Consider the following 11,604-nt stretch of genomic DNA (forward strand, 5'->3'; position numbering starts at 1 on the left):
CAGTTCAAATGGAGAGTGGTTGGTTTCCCCACTTAAGGCTTACAGTGTCCACTGTTGTTTCTCTTCATTGATGACTTCTTTCTCTCCCATAGAGGTACAAGCAGCATAGCTTTTTCCAATTTGCTATCACCTGGTCTACAGGAAGTAGGTTTTCAGCTCAGCTCCAGCAAGATTTCTCAGTGATCTCACAGCCCAAGCATGTGGGGTCTTCAGCAATATGGTCTTATAATCTATTTCTGGTGGGAAACCAAGAATTTTGGCAATGGCCTGTAATTATTTGGGGGCATCAGGGACCCCATAGCCAACAATTCACTGGAAGGTATCCCATCCCTGGCACTGAAATTTTTCTAATAACAATCTATGACTTCTGGGTGTGCCATTGTCCCAAAAAAAAAAAAAATAGATTTCCATATGGCTTATTCATACCCTCTTAGATTTTCAGTACCATGTACATATTTCCTCTTTTAGAGTGGGCCTTCAGTCCAATTAGAGAACAGTTAGTTTCCCCCAGAGCAGAAATGCCATTATTGCACTCATTCAGTCATTTGGCCTGTCTGGCCAAACTTGAGGTTTCCAGTGTCTACTGTTTTCACCGCTGATGACTTCTGTCTCCCATAAGACTGCAAACAGTGCATCTTTTTCCAGCTTTCAGTTGGCTGGGATAAGGGAGATGGTATTCTGCTTAGCACCAGCTTTATTTCTCAGTGATTTTGCCATGCAGGCCTGTGAAGTCTTCAGCATCAGGGTCTTACCATCTCTTTCTTGCGGGAAACTGAGGGCCTTGGCAATAGCCTATAATGTTTTGGAGGCAACAGGGACCTCCTTGGCTAACAACACACTGGAAGATATCCCATCCCAGGCACTGAAAATTTTCTGGATGTTTCATTACTTAAGAAAGTAGATTTTCATATGTCTTATTCAGAATATCTTGAATTTTGATTGACGCCCCCCCCCCACCTTTCTTTTATACAATCTCTTCCCCTGACCTTGGTTAGGCCTTTCCCCTCCCTGTAATCTGTTCTTCTACTTACATATATACAACACCATCCTCTTAAGACCTTCCCTCTCCTCCCTCCCTTATAGCCTTTTTCTAGCTTATGGGCCTCTGCTACTGATTTTTGGCTCCAGATCATACACAAGTCTATACATTTATATCTAGGATCCACATATAAGACAGAACATGCTGGCCAAGCATGGTGGCACATGCCTTTAATCCCAGCACTTGGGAGGCTGAGGTTGGAGGATCACTGTGAGTTCGAGGCCACCCTGAGACTACATAGTGAATTCCAGGTCAGCCTTAGCTAGAGTGAGACCCAACCTCAAAAAAACAAAGAGAGAGAGAGAGAGAGAGAGAATGCCACATTAGGCTTTCTGGGCCTGGGTTACCTCACTTAGCATAATCCTTTCCAGGTCCATCCATTTCCCTGAAAATTTCATAATTTCATTTTTCTTTACTGTTGAATAGAATTCCATTGTGTAAATGCACCACATCTTTATTATCTGTTCATCTGTGGATGGACATCTAGGCTGGTTCCATTTCCTAGCTCTTGTGAATACAGCAACAATAAACATGGTTGTGCAAGTATCTCTAAGGTAGTAAGAAAACTCATTATGCCTAGAGTGCTATATCCAGATCATATGGTAAATCTATTTTTAGCTGTCTCAAGAACCTCCACAATGATTTCCACAATGGCTGTACCAGACTACATTCCCACCAGCAATGTAGGAGGGTTCCCCTTTTTTCTACATCCTTGCCAACATTTATTGTTATTTGTTTTCTTGATGATAACCATTTGAGATGGAATCTCAAAGTAGTTTTAATTTGTATTTCCTTGATGGCTAAGGATGTAGAACACTTTTGTAGATATTTATGTCATCTGTATTTCTTCTTTTGAGATCTCTCTATTTAGTTCCATAGCCTATTTTTTAATTGGGTTGTTTGATGTATTACTGTTTTTTGTGTTCTTTGTATATTCTGGGTATTAATCCTCTGTCAGATGTATAGCTGGCAAAGATTTTCTCCCATTCTGTAGGTTGTCTCTTTGCTCTATTCACAGTGTCCTTTGCTGTACAAAACTTTATAATTTCAGGAGATTCCAGTGGTTGATTAGTGGTTTTATCTCCTGAGCAATTGGAGTTATATTCAGAAATCTCCAGTGGGCATGGTAGCATAAGCCTTTAATCCCAGTACTCAGGAGGCAGAGGTAGGAAGATCGCTGTGAGTTTGAGGCTACCCTGAGACTACATAGTGAATTCCATGTCAACCTGAACTAGAGCTAAAAAAAAAAAAAAAAAAAAAAAGGTCACTACCTATGCCAATATGTTGAAGGTTTTCCCCTACTTTTTCCTCTAGCAGTTTCAGAGTTTCAGGTCTGATATTAAGGTCTGTGACCCATTTGGACTTGATTCTTGTGCATCTATTTTCATCCTTCTACATATATCCAGTTTTCCCAGCATCAATTGTTGAAGAGGCTGTCTTTTCTCCAATAAATATTTCTGGTACTTTTGAAAAAAAAAATCAGATGTCGGTAGCTGCCTAGATTAACATCTGGGGCCTCTATTCTGTTCCATTGATCTATGTGTCTGTCTTTGTGTCAGTACCATGCTGTTTTTGTTACTTACTATGACTCTGTAATATAGATTAACATCAGGTATGGTGATACCACCATCCTTATTTTTGTTGCTCAAAATTGTTTGGCTATTCAAGGTTTTTTGTGCTTCCAAATGAATTTTCAGGTTTTAGGATTGCTTTTTCTATATCTGTGAAAAATGCCATTGGAATTTTTTTTCTCTTTTGATTTTGGAGGTAGGGTCTCACTCTAGCCCAGGCTGACTTGAATTCACTCTGTATTCTCAAGGTGGCCTCAAACTCATGATGATTCTCCTACCTCTGCCTCCTGAGTACTGAGATTAAAGACATGCACCATCATGCCCAGCTCCACTGGAGTTTTGATGGGGATTGCACTAAATGTGTAGCTTGCTTTTGTTAAGATTGACATTTTCACAATATTATCTTCCAATCCAAGAGTATGGTATGTCTTTCCATTTCTTACTATCTTCTGCAACTCTTGTTGGAGTGCTTCAAACTTTTATTGTAGAGATTCTTCACTTACATGGTTAGGTTTACTCCAAGTTACTTTATTATTTGTTTGTTTGTTTGTTTATTTATTTATTGAGGAAATTGTGAATGGGAGTGATTCGCTGATTGCATTTACAACATAGTTGTTGTTAGTATGTAGGAAGGCTACTAATTTCTGTGGGTTTTTTTTGTATCCTGATACATTGCTAAAAGTGTTTATCAGCTCTAACAATTTGCTGGTAAAGTCTTTAGAATCCTTTATGTGTAGAATCATGATATCTGCAAAATAATGATAAGTTGATCTCTTCCTTTCTAATTTGTATTCCTTTTTATGTGTATCTCTTGTCTCATTGCAATAGCTAAGACTTCCAGTGCCATAATAAATAAAAGTGGGGAGAATGGACACCCTTGTCTTCTTCCTGATATTAGTGTAAAAGCTTCAAAGTTTTCCCCATTTAGTATTATGTTAGCTATAGGTTTGTTATAAATAGCCTTTATTATGTTCAGATGTTCCTTCTATTCCCAGTTGCTATAGGAGTTTTACCATGAAGAGATGTTGAATTTTGTCAAATACCTTTTCTGCATCTATTGAAATGATCATGTGACTTTTGTCCTTTAGTCCATTTATATAGTGTATTACATTTATCAATTTGTATATGTTATACCATCTCTGCATCTCTGGTATAAAAACTACTTGGCCAGGGTGAATGAACTTTTGATAGATTCTTGTATTCTGTTTGCCAATATCTTGTTGAGAATTTTTGCATCTATGTTCATGAGGGAGATTGGTCTGTAATTTTCTTTTTTAAATTGTGTCTTTGTCTGGTTTTGGTATCAGGGTGATGCTGGCTTTGTAGAAGGAGTTTGGTAGAATTACTTCCTTTTCTATTTTATGGAAAAGTTTGAGAAGCATTGGAGTTAGTTCTTCTAAGAAGGTCTAGTAAACTTCACCAATGAATCCATCTGGGCCTGGACTTTTTTAGTTGGGAGAATTTTTATAACTGCTTGGATTTCTGTATTTGTTATAGGTCTATTTAAGTGGTTAATCTCATCTTGATTTCATTTTGGCAGGTCATATAAATCAAGGAAATTATCCATTTATTTCATATTTTCAAACTTAGTGGAGTATATTTTCTTTCTTTTTTTTTGGTTTTCCAAGGTAGAGTATCACTCCAGCCCAGGCTGACCTGGAATTCACTATGGAGTCTCAGGGTGGCCTCGAACTCATGGCAATCCTCCTACCTCTGCCTCCAAGTGCTGGGATTAAAGGCATGTGCCACCATGCCTGGCTGAGTATATTTTCTTAAAGTATGTCCTTATGATTTTCTGAAGTACTTTGGTATCTGTTGTAATAGTGCCTTTTTCATTTTATTAATCTTTATCTCCTCTGTTTTTTCTGATCACATTTGCTAAGGGGTTATCTATCTTGTTTATCCTTTAAAAGAACCAATTCTTTGTTTCATTGGTTCTTTGGATTGCCTTTTGGCTTGTATTTCATTAATTTCTGCCCTAATCTTTATTACTTCTTCCCATCTATAGATTTTTTTTTTTGCCTTGTTCTTCTTTTTTGATGTCCTTATAGTGGAGCATTAAGTTGTTTACTTGCAACCTTTCTAATTTCTTAATATAGACACTTTAAAGATATAAATTTCACTCTTATAACTGCCTTCATTGTGTCCCAAAAGTTTTGGTACATTGTGTTCTCATTATCATTTGATTCTATGAATTTTTTGATCTCCTTCTTAATTTCTTCATTGACCCATTCATCATTTAGTAGTGTATTTTTAAATTTTTTATTTATTTATTTGAGAGTGACAGACACAGAGAGAAAGACAGATAGAGGGAGAGAGAGAGAATGGGCGTGCCAGGGCTTCCAGCCTCTGCAAACGAACTCCAGACGCGTGCGCCCCCCTTGTGCATCTGGCTAACGTGGGACCTGGGGAACCGAGCCTCGAACCGGGGTCCTTAGGCTTCACAGGCAAGCGCTTAACCGCTAAGCCATCTCTCCAGCCCTAGTAGTGTATTTTTTAGTTTCCACAATTTTGTGAATGTTCTATGGCTTTTCTTGCTGTGGATTTGTGGTTTAATCCTATTGTGATCATATAGAGTGCAAAGAATTATTTCAATTTTCCTGTATTTGTTAAGGTTTGCTTTGTGTCCTAATATATAGTCCCTTTTAGAGAATGTTCCATGTGCCACTGAAAAGAATGTGCATTCTGTAATATTTGGAGTTAAATGTTCTGTAGGTACCTGTTAGGGCCATTTTGATGACCTGCCAGTTGATGAGAGTGGGATACTGAAGTCACCCACTACAACTGTATTTGGACTGTGACCTTAATTCTAATAATGTTTGTTTGATGAAATAGGAAGCCCCATGTTAAGTGCATATATGTTTAGGATTGTAATGTCCTCCTGTCACAGTGTTTCTTTAATCAATATAAAGTGACTTTCTTTATTGTTCCTAATTAATGTTGGGTTGAACTCTACCCTGTCAGATTTTAGGATAGTGACACCTGCTTGTTTTCTAGGCCTGTTTGCTTGAAACACCTTTTCCGACCTTTCATCCTAGGGTAGTTTCATCTTTTACAGAGGCAATAAGTAGAAGGATCCTGCTTTTTAATCCATTCTGCAAACTTGTGTCTTTTGATTGGGGCATTGTGGCCATTGATTTTAAGAATTATTGTTTAGTTACATAGGGCAGGGAAAATGGCTTAGTGGTTAAGGTGCTTGCCTGCAAAGCCAAAGTACCCAGGTTCAATTTCCCAGGACCCATGTAAGCCAGATGCAAGGGGATGCAGACATCTGGAATTTGTTTGCAGTGTCTGGAGACCCTGGCATGCCCATTACTCTCTCTCTCTCTCTCTCTCTCTCTCTCTCTCTCTCTGCCTATTTCTCTCTCTCAAGTAAATGAAGAAAAATCTTTCCCCCAACACAAAGCAAGGTTCCTTGAGGAATGCTTAGTCTCTAATCTAATTGGACTAATATAAATCCAACAACAGCTAGTGATTTAATATTAATATTGGTATAGATATGTATAAACACTCTGTATCAAAATATGACAGAAACATTGCAATTACAGTCCTCATTTTTTTAACTGGTCTCCTGGCCTTAGCTGGTATTTTTAACTACCTTCTTCTATTACCCATTCTAAAATTTCCTCCACCTTCAGCAAGCACCTCAGCAGGTCTTGGTTCTTTACCTAGAAGGGTGACCCATAGCTTCATTCCTGAAGGATCTGGGCCATTTATAACACTACCTTTATTGGGTTGTTGCAGTTGTCCAGTGACTTTGATAACAGGGCATGGTAACACTAAGAAATGCTCTAAAGGATCTCCTACACTCCAGACATACTCTTCCTTACTTCCATTGTGGAGGAACAGTCCCATTTCCCTCTGGTAATCTGGATCAATCACCCCTGCTAACACTGTAACTCCTTTCTCAGTCTCTTCACTCAAGGAAATTAGGAGCCCAAAGTGACCAGGGGGAAGTCTTAGTTTCCAGTTCAATGGAATGTTCTTCATGTCTCCTGGAAAAATCACTCCCCCCTTTGACACCAAAACCTGTAGGCAAACAGAGTGTAAGGTTGCAGGAACAGGAACCAAAAATTTAGCTAATGGGTCACTTGGGGTGATGGTAAGTGGGACCATTCCCATTTCCACCCCTTGATTCCTGGACCCATGAATCTGGGCTATAGGAGAAACAGCACCATATATGAGATGCTGATTCAGATCATATACAGCCTGCTGGATGACACTCCACCAGCCCTCCAAGCTATTGCCACCTATTTGGCACTGTAGTTGTTTCTTTAAAAAGCCATTCCACCATTCTATCAAGCCAGCTGCTTCAGGGTGGGGCACATGGTAAGACCAGTGAATTCCATGATAATGAGCCCACTGCCGTACTTCCTTGGCAGTGAAGTGAGTTCCTTGGTCAGAAGCAATGCTGTGTGGAATGCCATGACGGTGGATAAGGAATTCTGTAAGCCCATGGATGGTAGTTTTGGCAGAAGCACTATGTGCAGGAAAGGCAAATGCATACCCAGAATAAGTGTCTATTCCAGTAAGGACAAAATGCTGCCCTTTCCATGATGGAAGTGGTCCAGTGTAGCCAAGCTGCCACTAAGTTGCTGGCTGGTCACGCCCAAGAATACTACCATACTGGGGGCTCAGAGTTGGTCTCTGCTGCTGGCAGATTTGGCACTCAGCAGTAGCCATAGCCAGGTCAGCATTAGTTAGTGGAAGTCCATGTTGTTGGGCCCATGCATAGCCTGCATCTCTGCCACCATGGCCACTTTGTTCGTGGGCCCATTGGGCAGTGACAGTGGTGGCTGAGGAAGGAGGTTGACCACTATTCACAGAACAGGTCAGTTTATCTGCTTGATTATTAAAGTCATCCTCTGACGAGGTCACCTTCTGATGAGCATTGACATGGGACACAAGAATCTTTATATCCTATGCCTATTCAGACAGTTCTAACCACATACACCTTCCCCAAATGTCCTTCTCACCAATTTTCCAACTGTGCTCCTTTCAAGTCCCAGACCATCCAGCCAAACCATAGCCACAGCCCATGAATCAGTGTATAACCACACATCTGGCCATTTTTCTTTCCAAGCAAAAAGCACAACCATGTGCTCTGCCCATTGTGAAGACTTCCCTTCACCACAGTCCTTCAGAGTTGTTCCAGAAAGGAGCTGTAATGCTACAGCTGTCCACTTCTGGGAGGTGCCCACATAATGTGCTGAACCATCTGTAAACCATGCCCTAGTCCTCTCCTCCTCAGTCAATTGATCATAGGGCATACCCCATGATGCCATAGGTACATGCTTGGGGACAGAAGGCATTGTAACAAGAGTAGTAACTGTAGGCATTTGGGCAACTTCCTCATGTAACTTATTCAAACCTTCAGGGCCTGCTCGAGCCCGATCACATATATACCACTTCCAATTAACAATGGACTGCTGCTGTGTATGTCCAACCTTATGGCCTGGTGGGTCAGATAACACCCAGCTCATAATGGGAAGCTCAGGTCACACAGTAACTTGATGGCCCATTGTCAAGCATTTAATTTCCACTAAGAGCTCTCTCTCAAAGGGAGAACAATTGTCTGCAGATGGTGGCAGGGTCTTATTCCAAAATTCCAAGGGCTTATGCTGTGATTCACCTATGGGGGCCTGCCAAAGGATCCAAACAGCAACCCTTTCTGCCACTGACACATGAAGTACCATCAGATCCACTGGATCATACGTCCCAAGGGGCAGAGCAGCCTGCACAGCAGCCTAGACCTGTTGAATAGCCTTCTCTTGTTCTGGGCCCCACTGAAAACTAGTCACTTGGTATATAGAACAGAGTAAGACACCCAAAGGAGGAATGTGCTGTCTCCAAAATCCAAATAGGCCCACTAGATATTGTGCTTCTTTTTTAGTGGTAGGACGGGCCAAATGCAACAACTTATCCTTCACCTTAGAAGGAGTAGCTCTGCATGTCCCACACCACTGAACTAGAAATTTCACCAAGGTGGAAGGTCCTTGTAGTTTGGATGAATTTATTTCCCATTCCCTGATGCACATATGCTGTACCAGCAGCTCCAGAATGGCTGCCATCTCCTGCTCATTTGATCCAATTAGCATAATGTCATTGATATAATGGACCAAGGTGACACCCAATGGAAGGGACAATCAATATCCCTGTGAACTAAGCTATACCACAGGGCTGAAGAGTTAATATAACCTTGACATAAAACAGTAAATGTGTACTGCTGACCTTGCCAGCTGAAGGCAAATTGCTTCTGGTGGTCCTTATGGACAAGTATGGAGATGGTGGCATTCGCAAGATCAAAAAAGCTGCATACCAGGTACCAGGAGATGTGTTAATCTGCTCAAGTAAAGAAACCACATCTGGTATGGCAGCTGCAATTGGAGTCACCGCCTGATTAAGTTTCCAATAATCCACTGTCATTCTCCAGGATCCATCTGTCTTCTGAACAGGTCAAATAAGTGAGTTAAAGGGAGATGTGGTGGGAACCACCACCCATGCATCCTTCAAGTCCTTTATAGTGGCATTAATTTCTGAATTCCCTCCAGAAATGGGATACTGTTTTTGATTTACTATTTCCCCTGGTGATGGGAGCCTCAGTGGATTCCATTTGGCCTTTCCAACCATAATAGCCTTTACTCCACAAGTCAGGGAACCAATGTGGGGGTTCTGCCAACTCCCAAATATATCTATCCCACTTATTCATTCTGGGACTGGGGAAATAACCATAAGGTGAGTTAGGGGACCCACTGGACCCACTATCAGTATAATACTTGCCAAAACTCCATTGATCACCTGACCTCCATAAGCACCTACTTTAACTGGAGGGCCATGGTGCTTTTTGGGGTGTCCTGGAATCAATGTCAGTTCAGAGCCAGTGTCCAGTAGGCCCCAAAAGGGCTGATTATTTCCTTTTCCCCAGTGTACAGTTACCCTAGCAAAATGCCACAGGTCCCTCTGAGGAAGGATAGGTGTATGATTAATATTGAAACTTTTTGAGGTTGTAGGAGGGTCCTTCCTTGAGGGGACATGGCCACCCCTTCATTCAAGAGGCTCAGGATCTGTAAACTGGCTCAAGTCTGTAAGAAGTCTTGATTCTCTGTTGTTATAATTCAAAGTTGCTTTATGTTCCTTTGCTCTGGAACTTTTCTGCTTATACAGATCAAGCAGGAACTCAGTAGGCTTCTTATGTATTTGACTTCTTTCCCTATTTGGAGGAAATTTTCTTCTGTGATTTTAGTGAAAACACCCACTATACCTTTGAAGTGAAATTTTTCTCTTTCTTCTATACCTTGAATTCTTATGTTTGATCTCTTCATAGTGTCCTGAATGTCTTGAAATTCCCATTCATGCCTTCATATTAGTTTGTCTTTCTCTTTGTTGGACTGTGTTAGATCCACCACCTGGTCTTATAGCTTAGATATTCTGTCCTCTCCTTCATCCATTCTACTGGTGATACTTTATACAGAGTGTTCTACTTGGCTTACTCGGTTTGTCATTTCTAATATTTCAGATTGTTATTTTGTTCATTATTTCCATTTCCTTACTCATGTCTTACATTTACCCCTTTATTTCATTAAGTTGGTTTCCTGTGTTCTCCTTCAGAAGCTCGCTTTTTAAAATTTTGTTTACTTTGTTTTATTCTTTCTTTTTTTAAAAATATGTTATTTATTTATTTGAGAGAGCAAAAAAGGCAGAGAGAGAGAAATAGAGGAGAGAATGGGCACACCAGGGCCTCCAGCCACTGCAAACAAACTCCACCATGCATCTGGCTTATGTGGGTCATGGAGAATTGAACCAGTATCCTTTGGCTTTTCAGGCAAATGTCTAAACCATTAAGCCATCTCTCCATACCCTCTTTGAGTTCTTTGAGTATAGATATAATCATTTGTTTGAAAGCCCTGTCAGGCATTTCATCTAAAACAGTCTTACTGGGAGTCATTTCTGATGGATTTGGTGGAATTGTATTTTCTTGATTTTTTGTGTTTTTTGTATTATAATGTAGAGATTTTTGCATCTTGAATGAATTTGATGCTTAGGTTTTCTAATTACCTGCAGTATTCTTTCCCATGTAAATCTGACTTTAAATATCTTCAGGGTAGGAGTTTAAGGTGTCAAATGTAGCTCTTACACTCCAAGAATATAGCCAGAGTGTCCCTAGGCATTGAGTTTGCCCACTATTCAAGTATTTTAGTAGACTGGGTGGAACAATTTACTGGCCAATTCTAAAATTCAACTGAGCAGTATACACATTCAGTTCCAACCAGCACAGAGTATTTATGCAATAGTGGGGATTAAAAGAAACAGATAATCTAATAAAGCCAAAGTCCCTAAGGGTGTGTGTTGACTCACCCCTTAATCCTATCAACTAGGAGGTTGAGATTTCTGGTCTGAAATAGGTTTCCAATCAGTCTGGGACCAAGTTAGACCCTATCCCCAAGAATGACAGAGGAAAAAGACAAAGGCCCTGTGAATCAGGAAACATCAAAGGCAGCAATAGTGAACCCCCAAATACAGCTTAGTTGAGAAAGGTAAAGCCAATCAAGAATATGTAACACATAACTGGACCTGACGTGGAAAGAGAGATTAGCACTTCCAGTGCAGGCCGACACACCTGGCTTTGTGTAAGCAGGCCCTGTGACCTTCTGAGACGGCTTCCAATCTCACCTATGCCGACAGCCCACCTCACTCCCGCTCTGCTGCGTGTTCTGATCGGCTGTGCTGGCTGTCCCGCGGCCAGGGGCGAATGCTTTCTCTGAAGGTTCATGGCACTGACCGGTGGGGGATGGGAAGCTGTGCAAGATGCCGGAAGTTGTACCGGAACTGCTCAGCTGGTGGCGGTTGTATTCTCCTTCAGCAGTTGCTCATCTCTTGCAATACTTTTTGTTTCTGGTTTTACATAGATTCTGTGGAATTGAACCTGAGCTCATGGGGCTTTGGAAGCAAGTGGCTTTAACTGCTGAGGACCCTATTAAAATGTTTTGACATCTT

Source organism: Jaculus jaculus, chromosome 1, assembly GCF_020740685.1.
Source record: "Jaculus jaculus isolate mJacJac1 chromosome 1, mJacJac1.mat.Y.cur, whole genome shotgun sequence".
Lineage (NCBI taxonomy): Eukaryota > Metazoa > Chordata > Mammalia > Rodentia > Dipodidae > Jaculus > Jaculus jaculus.